This window comes from Ornithodoros turicata, chromosome 1 (genome assembly GCF_037126465.1).
Source record: "Ornithodoros turicata isolate Travis chromosome 1, ASM3712646v1, whole genome shotgun sequence".
NCBI classification, from domain to species: domain Eukaryota; kingdom Metazoa; phylum Arthropoda; class Arachnida; order Ixodida; family Argasidae; genus Ornithodoros; species Ornithodoros turicata.
The window spans coordinates 196,049,624-196,066,689 of NC_088201.1; the positions used below are offsets into that span (position 1 = coordinate 196,049,624).

General features: G+C 44.9%; 1 protein-coding gene and 1 long non-coding RNA gene across 5 annotated transcripts in view; one reads left to right on the forward strand and one right to left on the reverse strand.

Annotated features, from left to right (window-relative positions):
- Positions 1 to 17,066, forward strand: part of LOC135378927 (caspase-7-like) — a 307,214-nt gene that overhangs the window by 20,918 nt on the left and 269,230 nt on the right. The window contains exon 1 of one of the 4 annotated variants that reach the window (XM_064612102.1): positions 3,736 to 3,879. The exons of 1 other annotated variant lie outside the window; for it this stretch is intronic. The gene's annotated coding sequence lies outside the window, so the exon portion shown is untranslated. Of the gene's footprint in view, positions 1 to 3,735; positions 3,880 to 17,066 lie in introns of those variants that run through there. 2 more of the 4 variants (XM_064612099.1, XM_064612103.1) reach the window with 2 other exon arrangements.
- Positions 1,434 to 3,055, reverse strand: LOC135374753 (uncharacterized). Its single transcript, XR_010417107.1, has 2 exons — positions 2,230 to 3,055; positions 1,434 to 2,076 (listed from the first exon to the last, which is right to left on the reverse strand). It is a non-coding gene; the product is annotated as an uncharacterized LOC135374753 (long non-coding RNA).

A 17,066-nucleotide genomic window follows, 5' to 3' on the forward strand; every position in this document is an offset into this window, starting at 1 on the left:
TGGTAAGGTAGGTATCTTTTCTCTTTTTGATTGAGACTCTGGGCTACTTTTCCGTGGAGCGATTTTTCCACACAAAGGCGCTCCTCGTATGTCTGCGAGCTTGCTTTGCTTCTTAACCTTTGGTTTGTAATTTATTGCCCAGACGTTGCATTCTGTACTTATTTTGCACTTATGGTACGTATGTTTATTTTCTCCTTTGGAATCTCCTTTGGGCAATACTTTCGTGGGCTCCTTGAACTTGCTATTACGCACTTTCATGGGAGTCGCACGCCCCACGTGTGCGTATGCACGTGCGCATAGTCACTATTCTCCCGCACGGTGCTTGAGGCAATGCACATACGCACGCTATGAGGCTGTCGTGCGAGTTAATATTAGGAAGGCAGAACTACGGCCACAGGGGACAGAAAGTTACAACACGTGAGAATACAAATTTGTGGCCGCCTCTTAGCTTGGGCGCAATGAGTGATAGTTCCGAAGCTGTGCATCCTACCTTTAATTAGTTTTATGCCCCGTAGCGTTATTTCGGAACCACGACGAGTACTATATACAAAGCCCGTAAGACCCCTGTGATGACAGTATGTTGCTGCTCTCAAGTATAACACGTTCGCCCTCCACGAGCTGTGTCAGTGCCACCGTGGGAATCAAAATTTCCGACAGAACGACGCACAACTAAAATCCCTCGTTTCCGGTAGCCGTAGGTACCCTCGGTGTGGTCTTCAGTAATCCTTTTAGCATCCATGCGCTTGAACCCAGTCACTTTATATCATGTGAAAGGTCATATCTAAACCTATCAGATGATGCTAATCCAATGGTTCCATCCATCATCTGCAGGGGTCTCGCAATGGGCACATATTACGTTTTGCGAAACTTCCACAACGTTCTTTTACCAATGAAAAGGATGTGACTTCCACACTGCCTGGGGGACTGGTGGCAACCTGAAACAAAAGCTACGATGTTACCACTGGATAAAGATCTTTACGAAGCGCTTCGTTTCTGTTCGAGGACTGGGGCTTCTCGTCAAGGGCGCACAGGCAACTCATGTACTCTCCCACGGTTTGAATGAGCCTGGCGGAACTGGGAGACCATTGGGTAAACGTAAAGTGATGCTCTGGGGACACTACAACAAGCTCACGCAGTGTGGTCATTCATTTCTCCGTCAGCGGGAGACCTGTAGCAAAGAAGAGGTTGAAGGTCGCGTGCTCGTAGATGGGCCCTACCTCGTGGACCCTGCATGACAAAAAAAAAAAATCGCTGCGCGTCTCTCGGGTAAAAATAAAAGATTGTCTCACTTGGCGTCTAAAGTAGAGGCATGACGCCACCTTTTCAAAAATAATCAAGGAAATCGAAGATGGCATTTTTGAGAAAACTGAGATGCAACATTGTCAATTTTCGCCTACCATGTGCGATTCTCAAACTAATAACACAGAAAGCAGTGGACTGACAAAAATGAACTTTATACAGCACGAAAAGTCTTTCAACGTCCTATCGAATGACGCTAAGCTCGATGTCCTCAGACGTTCGTCATGAAGCAAATTGGTAACAAAGTTTGGCCTTTTTGAACGTTTACGCCAAGTTTGGCATTTTTTAACAGAAAATCTGTGGCCCTCAGAGTTCTGTGCGTAGCTGTCGACAGTGTCTATGGTGTAGCCTATAATCACAAAAAAACCTCCAGTTCCTAGGCATAAAATCAGCGGTGCTAGATCCCGTCAAAGTCGGTCCAGAAGAAAGCGCGCTCAAGCAGCCTCAGACTTTCCTCCTCTTCCTCGCGGAAACTACCCCACGCACGAGCGTCGCACGTGGTGCGATTTGCTTCGTTTGAGCTATCCTCTAATATATATTTTTTTCTGGGCGAATTAAAAAATACGACTTTCATCCGTTGTTCGATTTAAAATGAAACTACCCTGCACTGACTGGAGAGGCACAGTGGGGACAGCCGTCCTTTTCAGACGTGTCCTCTGCCTGTTTGTGAAAGCGTCGGATGTGAAATGCGCCTCGCACAGCTTCTGATGTTTTAGCTGATCAGGTGGAAGAGTGGCATATTCTGGTTGACCAGCGTGCTCGATCCACGCAGACTTCCTGTAACACAATGAAAGTTGATGCATAAGGAAAGAAACAATCAGAGAGCTTAGGCTATGCAGACTAAACCAAAGGAGAACATCGCTCAATGATTACTGCGATAAATAAATCGGATTCCTACACAACAAGGCTGGAAAGAAACAGGAACTCTACCTCTCGTCTCCTGGGAATCCAAAAAAATGAAGGGTTGCAGTTCAGGCGTGAATTCTTGCAACCGCTGACTCTGCATTTGATATAATTGATTCGTCTTGGTGGATCATCTTCCGGTGCTGCCATTGCCTCACGGCTCCTCACACAAGTGGCATGGTGAACATGGTAGTGTGACAGCCAGACATCGATAATAAACCGAACAAGTACGGAAGCACTTAAATAGATTCTGGTCGACATTGAGAATCCTTGGGTGTTGCCTTGTGCTCCTTTCGTGCGCATCACTTCAGTCCACTTCCTTTTGCCCCAAGACCAATTCCCACGAGAACGGATACTCAAACCTTTTCTTGAGACTTCTTCAGAGTCGGCGCCGCTTTTACTTCGACAGTCAAGGTCGACTTGTATCTCACGTAATCCCTGGTCACTCTGGACGCTCTCACGGAGTACGCCCCCGTAGCCGCCATAGCACTCCGTAACGGCCAGAGGAGTCAAATCGAAACCGCCAAGCCGATGCACGCAGGTGCGCGCGAAAATAATCCGCGTTGGACCAATCGGAGCGCGTGTACAGTCTCGGCCAATGGGCTTGCAACATGGTGTATGGGCGCAGTGGTACATATTCTACAGCCGCATCCGCGGGTACCTGATGACATAGAAATCTTAAGGAGTATGCTAGAAGGAAACCTCCGAAACTCGGACGTACGGGCGAGGGGAGCGCCATATTCAATCAGCTACTGTTGCCGCGGCGCATGCAAACAAAGGAATCCAGTAAGCATACAGCAAACATAACGCCAAAAATGTTTTTGGAACAGTAACACACCGCCAGAAACCGTGACACCGTAAGATATATGAAAACACATACACACACACATAGACGAAGAAACAGACACGCCACGGACGCCACATGGGGATGCCGTCTCCGCCGCTGCCTCAACCAGCCTTGACTACAAGCCTGGATAGGGGCGGACACTGACAAAATATGTAGCCGACGGAAGCAGAGGAGCAACCGAGCAAGTGTTGCAACAGTTTTTGGAACTGTGGCTGCTTTCACGGGCTGGAAATACACGACGTTTCCTCGGCTGATTCAATATGGCTGCCTCCGAGCGCATAGATTGAGAGAGGGAAGAGCCCCGTTCAAGTGCTTTGCTCTCCTCCGATCCTCCTCCCCAGCTTTCCTTCCAGCCTCTCTCCTTAAGATTTATATGCCTGAGGAGGACTGACACTACTACACCGCCCACTGCCGCTTCGATACCCGTATCTCACTCCTGGCCTCCAGCTCGTTCTCCCACCCGGCGATTTAGCATTCAGCTGCTTAGTTCGTCAGTTCCCCGACTCTCGATTCCTTCGAGCACTCTCGGTACGAACGAAGCACCCGCACCTCCATGAGTCTTTACTCTCACCACCTTACGAACTGCCCTCAACAGTATGCCGTACACCCTCTCCGCCGCCTCCGCCCTGTCGAGCATTCGAGTAAACATGGCAACAACGTCCACAGATGGCGCGACGGGCTCGCGGCCAACAAACAGCCGCTGTCGCAGCTCCTTTTATGCGTGTTCGTGCATGTTACGGCCATTGTGGATGTGATGTTAACAGGGTGAGCTGGTGAACTGTTGAACTATATTTGCCTGATCGAAGAATCGACACACACAGTTCAGTCCGGTGAGTCGTTCACTATGATCGAATCATTCGCGATTGACACACCAGTAACCAGTGCATCAACTTGGAAACGTAAAGGCAGCATGTACAGGTCCCGACAAAAGTTTACGGAACACGCGAGCGGTGTATTTTCTCCTCGGTGCGACACCCTAGCGGCAAGCGGAAGCTGGCGAAATCAGGCCAGTTCACTGCCTCAGAGGGGTGGACGACTGCACTCTTAGCGACACACAGCGGTAATTTCGGTATGATTTCTGTTGTATGTGCCCGCAAAGTGAGCTGGATTTTACTGTTGTGCTCGCCAGCAACACGTGATTCAACGATTGTTGAGACAGGGAGCTCGCCGCTATCATCGCGTTAACAAGGATGAATCATAGTGGCAACACTTTACCGTGTATTGTTTTTATTGGAAAGCCAGGATATGTAGAGAAGACAAAGAAAGGTATCTGGTGAAGAGTTGCCTTATTATGGACGACGCGTGACGAGCTGATAAACACATGACGTTGACATTGATAATTGATTGATAAACAAGTGACGTGAGTCACGAGTTGTTGACGAGCACAACAGTTTAATCCAACTCACTCCACGGGCACATACAACAGTAATCATACCGAAACTACCGCTGTGTGTCGCTAAGAGCGCAGTCGTCCACCCCTCTGAGGCAGTGAACTGGCCTGATTTCGCCAGCTTCCGCTTGCCGCCAGGGTGTCGTACCGAGAAGAAAATACACCGCTCGCGTATTCCGTAAACTTTTGTCGGGACCTGTACATCGCAGAGAGAAGCAAGACACAGCAAACATTGAGCAGACCAAAGCCTAGGACGTCCAGGAGTAAACGGCGCCCAAACCTGTTCTCGATGCCTTGATAGAATATTGCTCCCTGGTGTGACATGAGAAATACGAACCCAACCGGGGGCTTAATCGCTTCGTCGTCGTTACCGTCGTTTCGAGCTAACGAGTGGCAGGAACTAAAAAAAAGGAAGGGCACGTGTCACATTGCGCGTAAAGTATACCACGCCCATCACGTATCATACCGAACGTAACATATGTTGTTTTCACGCATGAATGCAATGATACATGGTGGTGGTGGTGGTGTTGAAGGGCAATGATACATGAATGCATGAATACAATGTGACATGCCCAATCTCGTTTTGTCTGTGTTGCTTTGTTTCGTTCTCTGTTTTTGCAACTTTGAGGATGCTCGAAAGGATGTCATAGGATTCTTTTGTCTGAGTTGTACACAGGATGTTTATTTTTGGGAACGGATTTTGTTTCTTTTTGAGAATTTTTACTCAGTGGAACTTATTAAATTATCTAACAAATTAAAATACTCTTGCTCCTCAATTGCCAAAAAATCAAGCATATTTTGTGCAGGTTTAGCCACCCATCCTCGCTGCGTCGTCATCAGTTTCAAGAAATTCTGAAAAACACGTGTGGTCAGTTGTCTGTTGCTTCCAAACATACCTAGACAAAATTATATATTGCTTCATGCTTTTCTTTTTAAGAAACGACAACGGTTACCTTATTTTGGCAGCGCTCAGTAGATTTGGAACTCAATTTGGTTCGGAACGACATACCATACATTTTAGTACATACCATGATCGAATTTGGATTTAAAATGTACTTCACAATTTTACGGTAAACATTTCCTCTTGTTGCAACATAGAATAAAGATGATAAATGGCGATCTTTTTAGTCACCCTAACATAAAGAGTCTCTGCTTCAGAACAGTCTCTGCTTGAAATATCCGCGGCTTTCTGGCTGAGGCCAGCAGCCTTTCCTCCCAGGAGCCACCTTCCATAATTTCTTACCGCTTCGTTGGATTTCTATACGTCTAATAAACAATGTTTTTTTTTCTGTAGAATGATAAAAAATAGATTTCACCGTATATGCAGAAACATACAGAAAAGATGCCGGCACTATTCCCATTACTATCATTGATGGCTCCTCCCCTGTGATTACGTTATTGAAAATAATATCAGGGTTTTATATTTATTTTCTATTTAGTGTAATGTTTGTACGTGACTTCGAAGCCTGTGTGAAGTAAAGAAAAAAGTAAAGAAAGAGTAAAGAAAAGCGACACTGCCTAGAGAGACAGTGAGAAGCTTGACGAAGCTTGTTACTCGATCTTGCTCCCCTGAAAGACAGAGTGAGCACCATGAATGAGACACTTAGTCAGATGGAAAGTGCCATACAGTTAATGTCGGACAAGTACGATAAAGTGCTCACGGAGCTATCCACTCAAAAACAAGACATAGCTGATCTACGCAAAAGAGTTGACAGAATTGAAAACTCCGCAGTAAGGAGCAATGACCTCGATCTGGTCAGACAGGAATTGAATAGTCTTGAACAGTACGGCCGTAGAAGTAACTTAGAAATACACGGCATTCCCCAAACCCAAAATGAGGACCTGTTTGCCAGACTGGAGGAAGTTGCAATTGCTCTTGAGGTACCGACACCGGACCCATCTACTGTAGAAGCAATCCATAGGTTGCCGTCGAAGCCTGGAACCCCCCCCCCCAATTATTGTTCGATTTACAAATCGATCCATCTGTGAACAGTGGCTCATAAACAAGACGGTGCTGCGATCAAAGAAAATCAGCGGCCAGAACGTGTACGTTGACGAAAATATGACTATGGCAAACAGAAATTTGTTCTATCGAGCTCGCATGCTAGCCAAACAGCTTCATTACAAATTCGTGTGGGACAAGCATGGAACAGTGTATATGCGGAAAGATGAGACAGAAAAAATCATCCGCCTGCGTACAGTCTCCGACCTTGATAAGATTGTCTAGGTTACTTAGCCGTCAGGAGTGCTTCTACCTAATCCACGGCACATGTCAAATAATCTTTCCATGCGCCTCGGCTCTGCCTTCTCTGTAGAGGAAGCCCTTACCAGGCTGAGCTTAAGGAAAACCCCTCGGACAATCTCTTGTCTACATCTGAATGTGCGTTCAATCAGGAATAAATACGATGACATTGACGCGTTCCTGGCACTGGGTTTCGATTTCAGTATTATCATGTTTAGTGACTTCACGTGGCTTTCCTCAGAAAATGAATGTTACAAAATACAAGGGTTTTCCCCCATTGTACAAAACCGCCGGGACAAACGAGGAGGAGGTGTTCAGATCCTCGTGTCTGATAAAATTGCTGATGTGTGTGTTATTCATGAACTAGCATGTTGTACACCCGACTGTGAACTACTTCCAGTTGTAAGTAGACGGTCCTTGTTTGCTGTAATTTATCGTCCCCCATGTGGAAACTTATCTAACTTCTTCGGTGTTTTAGAAAAACTACTAGCTTATTGCTGTGACAATAGACTGAATGCCACGATATCTGGTGACTTCAATATCGATTTGTTCGTTACTGCATCCAGTTCTTCCAGACTTAGTCAGCTATTGTTTAGCTATGGCTTTGTCAATGTCATTGACTCCCCGACCCGAGTAACAGAAAACACGTCCACGCTACTCGATCTCATAATCACAAACAATATTCTATCAATCGCGATTGCCGGCACTATTGAAACCAACATCAGTGACCACTTTCCCGTATTCCTATCAATCGAGACTACTGTTATGCGAAGTAGGGCGATACCACTCTTCGAAAAGTCATATAGCACCCTGGTCTGATAAGCTTTGAAAGTTTACTTCGTGAGACGGACTGGAGTGATGTCCTAAGCAGTGCAGACCCTGACGTCTCGTTTGATGTACTGTTAGATAAATTTAAACACGCGCACGACCTTTGTTTCCCACTCCGTTCCTACACTTCACACAAGCACTCGCGCAAGCCATGGATTTTACCTTCGCACATGCGCAAACTAAGAAAACGGAATAAGCTCTTTTCCGCGTTCTTAAAGAACCGCACCGAAAGTAACTGGGCGATCTATAAGAACTATCGGAACAAACTAAACAGTGAGCTCAGATCCAGCAAGCGAGAGTACATAAACTCTCAGTTAGTATTTGACAATAAAACAATACTCTGGAGAAACCTAAATAATCTCATGGAGAGAAAAACCCCCCGCACTGAGTTATCTTCTTTAACGATGAATGGTTGCAACGTTAGCGGCCACAACCTTGCTAACGCTTTTAATGAGCACTTTATCAGTTGTGCAGATTGCACAGCTCCCCATGCACCTGCTGTCATGTATGATATGCCAACAACATATTCACTTTTCCTTGCTCCTACGGACCCGGGCGAGGTACTGACCGCTATCACTACGATGAAGAACAGTAGTAGCCTAGATTGCTTCAGTTTTGACATTAAGAGCATTAAACATGTAGCCCATATCATCACTCCCCTACTTTCCCATGTGTGCAACCTCAGCATCGAACATGGAAAATTTCCTGCCAAAATGAAACTTGCCAGAGTGATTCCGATCTTCAAGAAGGGTGACCGTCACGCTCTTTCCAACTATAGACCAATATATATTCTGCCGCACTTCTCAAAAGTGTTAGAAAGAATTATCTACAAGAGATTGCTCGACTTCCTAGAAAGATATAAAGTTCTTTCTCCAAGGCAGTACGGCTTTAGGCGAAATAGGTCAACTGAACTTGCCCTACTCCGGCAAAAAGGGCTCATACTGCATAATTTCGAATCAAAGGTCGCCACTTTAGGCGTATATATTGACTTTTCTAAGGCCTTCGACATGCTTGACCACTCAATACTCTTGGCTAAAATGAACCACTACGGCATCCGCGGTCACAGCCTATCATTCTTTCAATCGTACCTATCAAATCGTTGTCAGTACGTTTCCTTGGACTCAAACAATGAATCCCGCACATTGCACATCACAGCAGGGGTTCCGCAAGGGAGCATATTAGGTCCCCTATTATTTTTACTATATATCAACGACCTGACCATTATACATTCTGATATCACTCTTTATGCTGATGACGCCTCCCTTTTAATCAGCGGCAGTACACCCGTTAGCGCAGCCATGACAACAAACGTTATCCTTCGTGACGTAGCCTCCTGGGCCTCGCACAACCGCCTAAAAATAAATATCCAAAAAACAGTCGCTACACTGTTTACTCCACCTAGTCCGTGCAGAGTACCCGAACAGGACATATTCATCGGTGCCTCCAAAATTAGGCTTGCCGACAGCGTAAAAATTCTGGGAGTCATTTTTGACAAGAAGTTGCGCTGGCACGATCATATTTCATCCATTGCATCGCAAATCAGTGTGACTCTCGGATCTTTGCGGAAGTACAAATACTTGCTTCCCGCCTCGGCCAAATTGCTGCTCTATCAGGCTCTAATTCAGTCTCGGCTGAATTATTGTGCTCTTGTGTGGGGATCTGCATCCAGGACGTCCCTTCAGCAGCTGTATGTCCTGCAAAAGCGTGCTCTCCGGATAATTGAAGGCGTACCATACGATGCTTCTGCCACACCCCTATTCAGCAAATATAACATTCTGCCTGTCTTTCAGCTCTATGCCTATCGCCTCGCACTGTGTTACAAACAGTCACTCATAGCCGAGAACGATCCGCGAAAACACAAGACCCTATCATACCCGATCCCCTGACCCTTTTTTGTACCCTTCTCGCGCTCGGGATATGGCACCCAGAGACTGCAAGTCACCATACCGCGTCTACTAAATATCCTTCATAATCATAATGTCACTGTGCGAACCACATCTTTTCGAAACCTTAAGAAGACGATGCGTGACAATACGTTTCGTATTGTTTGACCCTCAAGCTCGCGTTCTCATCACCAAGCCTCCGTTCCCTTTACCATATCTTTATGTGTGAACTTCCTCTCCTATTATTTTTCTTTCTTTCTTCCTCGTTGTTTGCCTTGTAAACAAAAGAGTAGGCATGCGTAAAGAACTACACGTGTGCACTTATTTGTCTATAAATGTGTTGTGCAATTGAATGTACATGTAGTGAAGTGTATGTGAATGTATATGTAGCCGCTGGTGCTGGGGGGCCGAGGTGCTCGTCAAGCCTGAAGGCTTTTTTACCTCGGTCCCTTCACCCAGTAGGGTGAAAAACAAGAAAAAAAAATATTCTGAAAACTGTGATTCTATAATTTTGTAGGCTTCGGTCCTCAGAAGGACCTGAGTCATCCTTTCAACCATCCTCAAAGCTACATGGGATGAAACAACTGGATAATAATAAAGAAGTCGGTGGCAAAAGCTTGAAACATGCTTCATCTGCATACCCCCCTAGACGAAATTTATAAGGGATACAAAATTGCCTGTGGTCTATTTGGTTGACGGCGCAGTGCACAGTGCAGGCGTACGAGTTGTTCTTTAGAGGCGTAAGCTTCACGTCCAAATTTGTTGAATAGATATTACCGGCTGGTTGATGCTACCGTACAGGTTCCATTTGAGTTCCACATCACAGATGGTGGTGATTGGGGTTACCGCCGTCAGAGTTAATGACAGTGGAGAGGCTTCACTTTGTATGTTTTCTTTCTTCTGTTTTTTTTTTTTTCGTTCTCCAAGAAGACGTACAATAGTCTTGCACCATTTTGTGGGCTTTTACTACTCGCTTGTGTCGAGCTGAAAGCGTGTTAATTATATATTACAAATGTTTCCTTTGCAACCCCGTGGATGGTTGACAGGATGTCCCATGTTCTTTGGGGCTTCGAATTCTACATAATGATAGATCGTTCTATGCAGTGCTACATGTATCCTCGCGGATTCGTGACATTCTGCTCCAAACAATGTTCTGTAAGTTCCAGTTATTCCAAAAACGGGATTCGTGAATGTGTAAAATAAACGCTTCCTTCATTTCAAGATTGATTCACATCGCTCGTAATGGTCAGTTGAACCGCCTTTAACTTTTTTTTTTTCGTTGCGATTTCTGATGGAATTTGCGATAGATCACAGACAGGCACTCCAAAAGTTGTATGCATAGTGTAGCATAATCTCTATCAAGAAAAAAAGAAGTGTAAATGACATATATCACCGAGCCAGTTTGTCACTGCTTGCAAACTCCTTGACTAAATATATCTGTTACTTTAACAACCAGTGAAGTGAGAACTGTCTGGGATATTTGTTCACTGAAGGCTAAAAAGATGTATTTTGAAAAGTCTTTGATGAGTAGGGGCAGTTCACTGGCCATAGTCAGGGAGATTTACCGTAGTACACCGCTGGACATGTTTCAGAGAGAGCGACACCATAGAAGCTCAGCGAGGGACGTCAAGTCAGTTGTTTGTCTCCACTGATACCCATAGCTACTTGTGTTTCTTAAATTGTATGGCTATGTTCAACAATGTGTTTGGCAGGGCAGCTGCTGATTAGAGAGGCCACATGCATTACAATCACGTGACTATCAGATTCTGCGCCAGTTTACGTCCTTAAACAGCCGCCAGTCATATAGAAAATCCTGAGCCTCACGAAGTTATCCTTTCTTTTCTTTTTGATCCACGTCACCAGTTGCATTATTATTTGTAGCACACTGTAAATTCATGATTTCTCCCCACGATTTTAAGGAACCTCGATAAAGACGATTATCTCCAGCAAACACCAAATTGATATCTTCAGTCAATTTCAACATCAACAAAGAATAAGTGATGATTATGTGGTGGGATGTCGCGCCGCAATTTGAGCTTGAATTGTTCAGGTGTAATTCGCCACGTTATATAAAGTTTATCTGTGTAATATGGCATTGAGTAGTGTCTGTCACGACGTAGGCCAGTCTGGTCTTGTGGATAATGAGTCAGGTTGATTATCATTCTATTGAGGTTATACGGTATAGATATTAATGTCCGTACTAAATATTTTAAGTAGCGAACAAGCTTGCCAGTGTTGCACAAACACGGTCTCGAAAACCGACCATACGCAGTCTTCTGTTCCTTATGTTTCGTAGCATACAACCGAGTACCGCATATCTTATCTTTTTACTGCGCAAACATTTCGATAACGGAACACTTGAGATCAGAGCTATCGTTCCAACACTCTGCTGTGGCACGCCGTTTGCGGGAGCCGCACTCAGGTTTCACAAAATGTGATAAAAGAACAACAACAACAACACAACAACAACAAAAATGTTTTGATGTCTCATGAGGCACCATCGTCGTCAATATAAAACAAGAAACGGTATGTTATCCGAGTTCCACTTATAATTTAGTCATGACCTTGTAGCAATCAGGCAGCGGCCCTTTGTGACTGTTACGTGCGCTTTCATCACGGTGATTGTGCCAAGATTCCAAAAAAGTTTTATTCCCCTCTCCCCTCCCACTACCATCTATGTTGGTATGCCACGGCCTTTGGATTGCGGCAGTCGCAAGAATGGTCTATTTTTAACACGCGCTCGACAAGTTCTGTCGGTGGTTCACTGCCGGTGGTTTAGACACCTGTTGCTGATGCTCTTTCAATGGCTTCCTTTCGTCCGGTTTCTCAAGAGCAGCATTCAGGGATACCCCCTCTGAAACCCGGCTTGACCTGATAGCAGAGGACTACGCAAGGAACCCAAGCAGCAAAATGCACTGAAAGTCGAGTGCAATAGGGGTGGACGGGTAGGTGAAAGGCCTTGAACTGATTCATGAAACTACAGGACATTGATAAGACACATACAGTCCACCCCTAGTGCACTCGACTTTCAGTACATTGTGCTGCTTGGGAAGCTAAGTTTACAGGGTGGTGCCTGAGTACGTGAGGAGGAACAGATTTGGGCTGGGAGAGGAGGACACATCTGAGGCGAACAATTCCCTTTTCGCGCCCTGACCTGATAACAACACCGATAACACGCCCGGGTGCTTTCGGGTAAGATAAAGAATAAGACGTAATGTATAACTGTGGGAACGAGCATGTGTTCAGTAGTGTATTTATGCGTGGAAAATGTAAGGTGCTCCAAAAATAAATTGCATAGCAATCAGCGAGATTAGATCAGCTTGAAACGAAACAACAATAATGCGGTTTGATGGTGCGACCCGTTCATTCAATCACAGCCTATACCTTTCAACTTGATCTCCAATGTTTATTGTAGATTTCCAATAACCAGTTGTATGGATACATCGTATGAAGACTGGCATGGGATTCAGTACAGCCTGTATAGGGGAGTAGAAACTGGAACAGGGTAGAATATCGCCGGTTGCGATTAGACACCCCAACGTCAAAAATCAAGTTGTTCATAAGCAGATTTGGAGATAACGATAAACAAGTGCTACGCGCCCTCGAGTACATTATTTATTTCTCGCTTAAGATGAAGCAATGCTTAGATCAGGGTAATCAGCGTTCTCACACACGCGGGCCGCATGTGCATGGCTTGCAGTCAGCTATTCTGTTCCCGGAGGGCTCTTGACAACTAAATAGAATAAAGCTATCGAAAGGAAAGTTAGGTAGCAAGCGAACTGGTGGTGACGATCCATGACTTGAAAACCCGAGACGAGGTAGGGACGATAACAGACAAACCGTGTTTGTGTTTGTCTGTTATCGTCCCTACCTCGTCTCGGGTTTTCAAGTCATGGAGAATAAAGCTCCCCCCCCCCCCCCATAATGAAGAATTCGGAATAAAACCAGGTTTTCGGGCATTGTTTTTACCCTTGCTCGATATAGTGCTGCTCTTGTCGGCGTTATGAAGTACATTCACATTCGAGCAGTTCTTGTGACTGATGAACCTCAACAAGTATAGCTATAGCGATCTCATCGGAACGTGCATTTTGATAAACTACACTCTAAGTAATATGATAATTGAGAAGTAATAGTGGAGACAAGTGCAGAGAATAGCATCATCTTGATTATTACACTAAGTTTATGGGCTTGCAGCATAGCAGCAGCCTCGCCGGATATCATGCGCGAAAAACTATACCGAGCACAGAGAGGCGCAGAGAAAGAGGAAAAAAATAGAGATGGAGTAGTTATGTACGAAGGTCAGTGTGTGAAAAATTTTAATTACTTCTCTTTCCCGTATTTTGTTTTTCTTTTTCACGTTGAAAATGCAATCAAAATAAAAAATACACTGTGTAAACCGACAATTTCACTGCTCCTGAACGTTGGGATAATCGTTCGTTAAATTAAACTTAAACGTTAATCGTTAAACTTGAAACACCTTTAAAATTTTCAGTGTCTCATTTCTAAAAGAAGCTCATTTGTTTCTGTTGGTGTCTCAAGTGAAGTTTTTCATTGACGAATTGCATATGCGAATGCCTAATAACTATCCCGCTCAGCTGTTTACGCTAGGGTACTTTGCTATAATTGAGGTCCTTTCTAGGGTTTCATTACCCCTACCCCCCAGGGAGGTGTGCACTTCTCCTGAATTTTTCCAACCCCCCTGTAATTCATGAGATTTCCTGATACAGCTTGGCCACCAATGCATATACCCATTGATATGTATCCATAAACGTTTACCCCTCTATGGTTCGCTCCACTCGAAATCACGCAGACATCCTATCACGCCGGGTACCGCATCTTGGCTTCTATGCGCATTGATGATAGTGGCAGCCGCAACAACAATGACGAAGAAGAAGTTGTCGTTGCTCTTCGATGCTGATACGAGTTGCGCAACGGACTAAAAGCTGATACCTGCCGTTTGAATTCAGCATGAAAGAGCCGCGAAGATGTGGCAAGGAAAAAGACTTGCCAAGATACCACGCACAAAAGTGAACTTGCACGGCAAATCACCGGCAGTCCGAACATCTACACGGCAGCAGACACATACGAGCACTGGTGCTAAAGTCTGAGGAAAAGACATCATAGATGAAAATACATATCCATTACGAAGCCGTTTGAATTTCACTGTTCGTGGTAGTCAACCAATCTTTCTCGAAGCGCAGCACGCATAGAGAAGTCCATGATTCGCTTACACGTCTGAATGCAAGAAATGACCCACAGTCTCCTTCGGAAACATTGCATCACTTGCCAACTTCTTTGAGAAAAGTAAAAAGTAACCTTTCTGCAACCCCGATGATGGCAGGGGCATCCAAGGAATACACAACAAGGAGTCACTGGTGTATTCTGCATGGCGAAGCCATTATCAACGACTCATACTAGGTCCTTGTACCGGGAACAGTGGTGACTGCAAAATTTGGAAAAGGCGCCGGCAGAGCCCTTTAAAACGGGCGATACCCTTTGTATCATGGTGCCAAAGGTATATTCGAGACGGCTTATGCTATTGCCCTTCCCAATGGGATTGTAACGGAGGCGATCGCAAAATCCGTAAAAGACCGCAGCAGAGCCCTCTAGAACGGGCGAAACCTCTTTAAACATGGTTCCCAACAGATATTATCAACGGCTTATGATGTTCTTCTACTGGGATTGCAACAGAAGCGACCACAAAATTCGGAAAAGGCAGCAGCAGAGTCCTTTAAAACGTACGAAACCCGTTGTATCATATACCAAATGCATATTCATGACGGCTTATGCTATGCCTTTCTACCGGGATTACGCAAGAGGGGACCGCAAAATTCGGATACGGCGGCAGCAAGGCCTTTTAAAACGGGCCACACTCCCTCTATCATGGAGCGAAAGAAAGAAAGTTATCAGTGGCTTGTGCAATGCTATTCTGCTGGAGTTATAACACTGGCGATCGCCAAATTCGGAAAACTTGGCAGCAGAGCCCTCTTAAACGAGCAAAACCCCTTGTGTCATCCTGCCAAAGACTTATTTCAACAACTCATACTATGCCATTCTTCCGAGATCATAACACAGGCGACCGCAAACATCGGAAAAGGATGCAGCATAGCCCTTCGAAACGGGCGACACCCCTTGTATCATGCTGCCTCTAACATGTCATCAGTGGCTTGTGCTATGTCCTTCTACTGGAATTGTAAGAGGCTACCGCAACATACGGAAAATGCGGCAGCCGAGCCCTTTAAAACGGACGATACCCCTTGTATCATAGTTCCAAAGTGATATACGTATTCGCAACGGCTTATGCTATTGCCATTCTACTGGAATTCTAACGGATGCGGCCGCAAACTTCATTAAAGGCTGCAGCAGAGCCCTTTAAAACGGACAAAAACCTCTTTAATCATGGTGGCAGACATTTTACACACATATAAAGATGCGACGGCTTACGTTATGCCCCTCTCCTGTGATTACATCGGAAACCACCGCAAAATTTGGAAAAGGCGGCAGCAGGGTCCATTACAATGACTCAAGTGATTTCTATCATGGTGCCAAAAAGTTGCTATGAACGGCTTGTACTGGGATTGTAACAGAGGCCACCGCAACGTTCGGCAGTAGATCGAGCGCTTTAAAACGTGCGAAGCCCCTTTAAATGAAATGGTATCAAATTTGGGGCTTAATATGAGCTCATAAAAATAATATCAAAAATGTCTTAAGCTGGTCTTACAGAATGTATACATGAAATCGAAATTTCGGAGTTTGAGCCCGATACCATTTTCCCCTTTTGCACCCTGAGAGGTCGCGTTTTACAAAATCGCTTCCGGAACGGCACTCGAAATGGCCAAATTGCCAATTACTATACATCACTTTCGGGGCTTAATATCATTTGATATAACAATAATATTAAAGATGTTCTATGCTAATTTTCTAATATGTATATGTGAAAGTAAGATCACGGGGTTCGAACCCCGTACCTTGTTCCCCTGTTGCATCCTGACAGGTCGCGTTTGACAAAATCGCTCCCAAAACGGCACTCTAAATGGGAAATGGCCAATTTCGTCAACTTCGGGGCTTAATATCATTTGATATAACGATGATAATACAGATATCCTAAGCTGTATGTAATATGTATATGTGACAGTAAGATCACGGGGTTTGAACCCCGTATCTTGTTCTCCTGTTCACCCTGAAAGGTCGCGTTTGACAAAATCACTTCCAAAACGGCACTCGAAATGGACAGTTTTATCAAATTGTATAATTTAATATAAAAGTGATGTAAAATACAAAACGATGTCATTTGTATATTACTCGGCGGCTTCTATCCTGAGGCAACTCCCTTCGTCACTGAACATAAAGTTGTGTATTCTGTCAGCCCTTTCGAGTTCTGGAAAAAATGACCGTTCGCCTTTCGAACTCCTTCAGACCGGCCGTACAGTCTCAGCGCATGCGTATTACGATAATATTGGAACTTAGTCCGCCGAGCGCCTAGGAGGGGAACCCTGTCTGAGTCGCAACTTTGAAGGCCATAGGTGCACCAGGATTAATACTCACACATCGTGCAGTGGTTGGTATGTGGCCTGGAGGACATACTGAACAAAAATAGGCGATGCCATTTCCAGAATTTGACTGTCTTTGTCGAAAAATCGTTGGCCAAACATAGGCGCTCTGCAAAAAGCGACG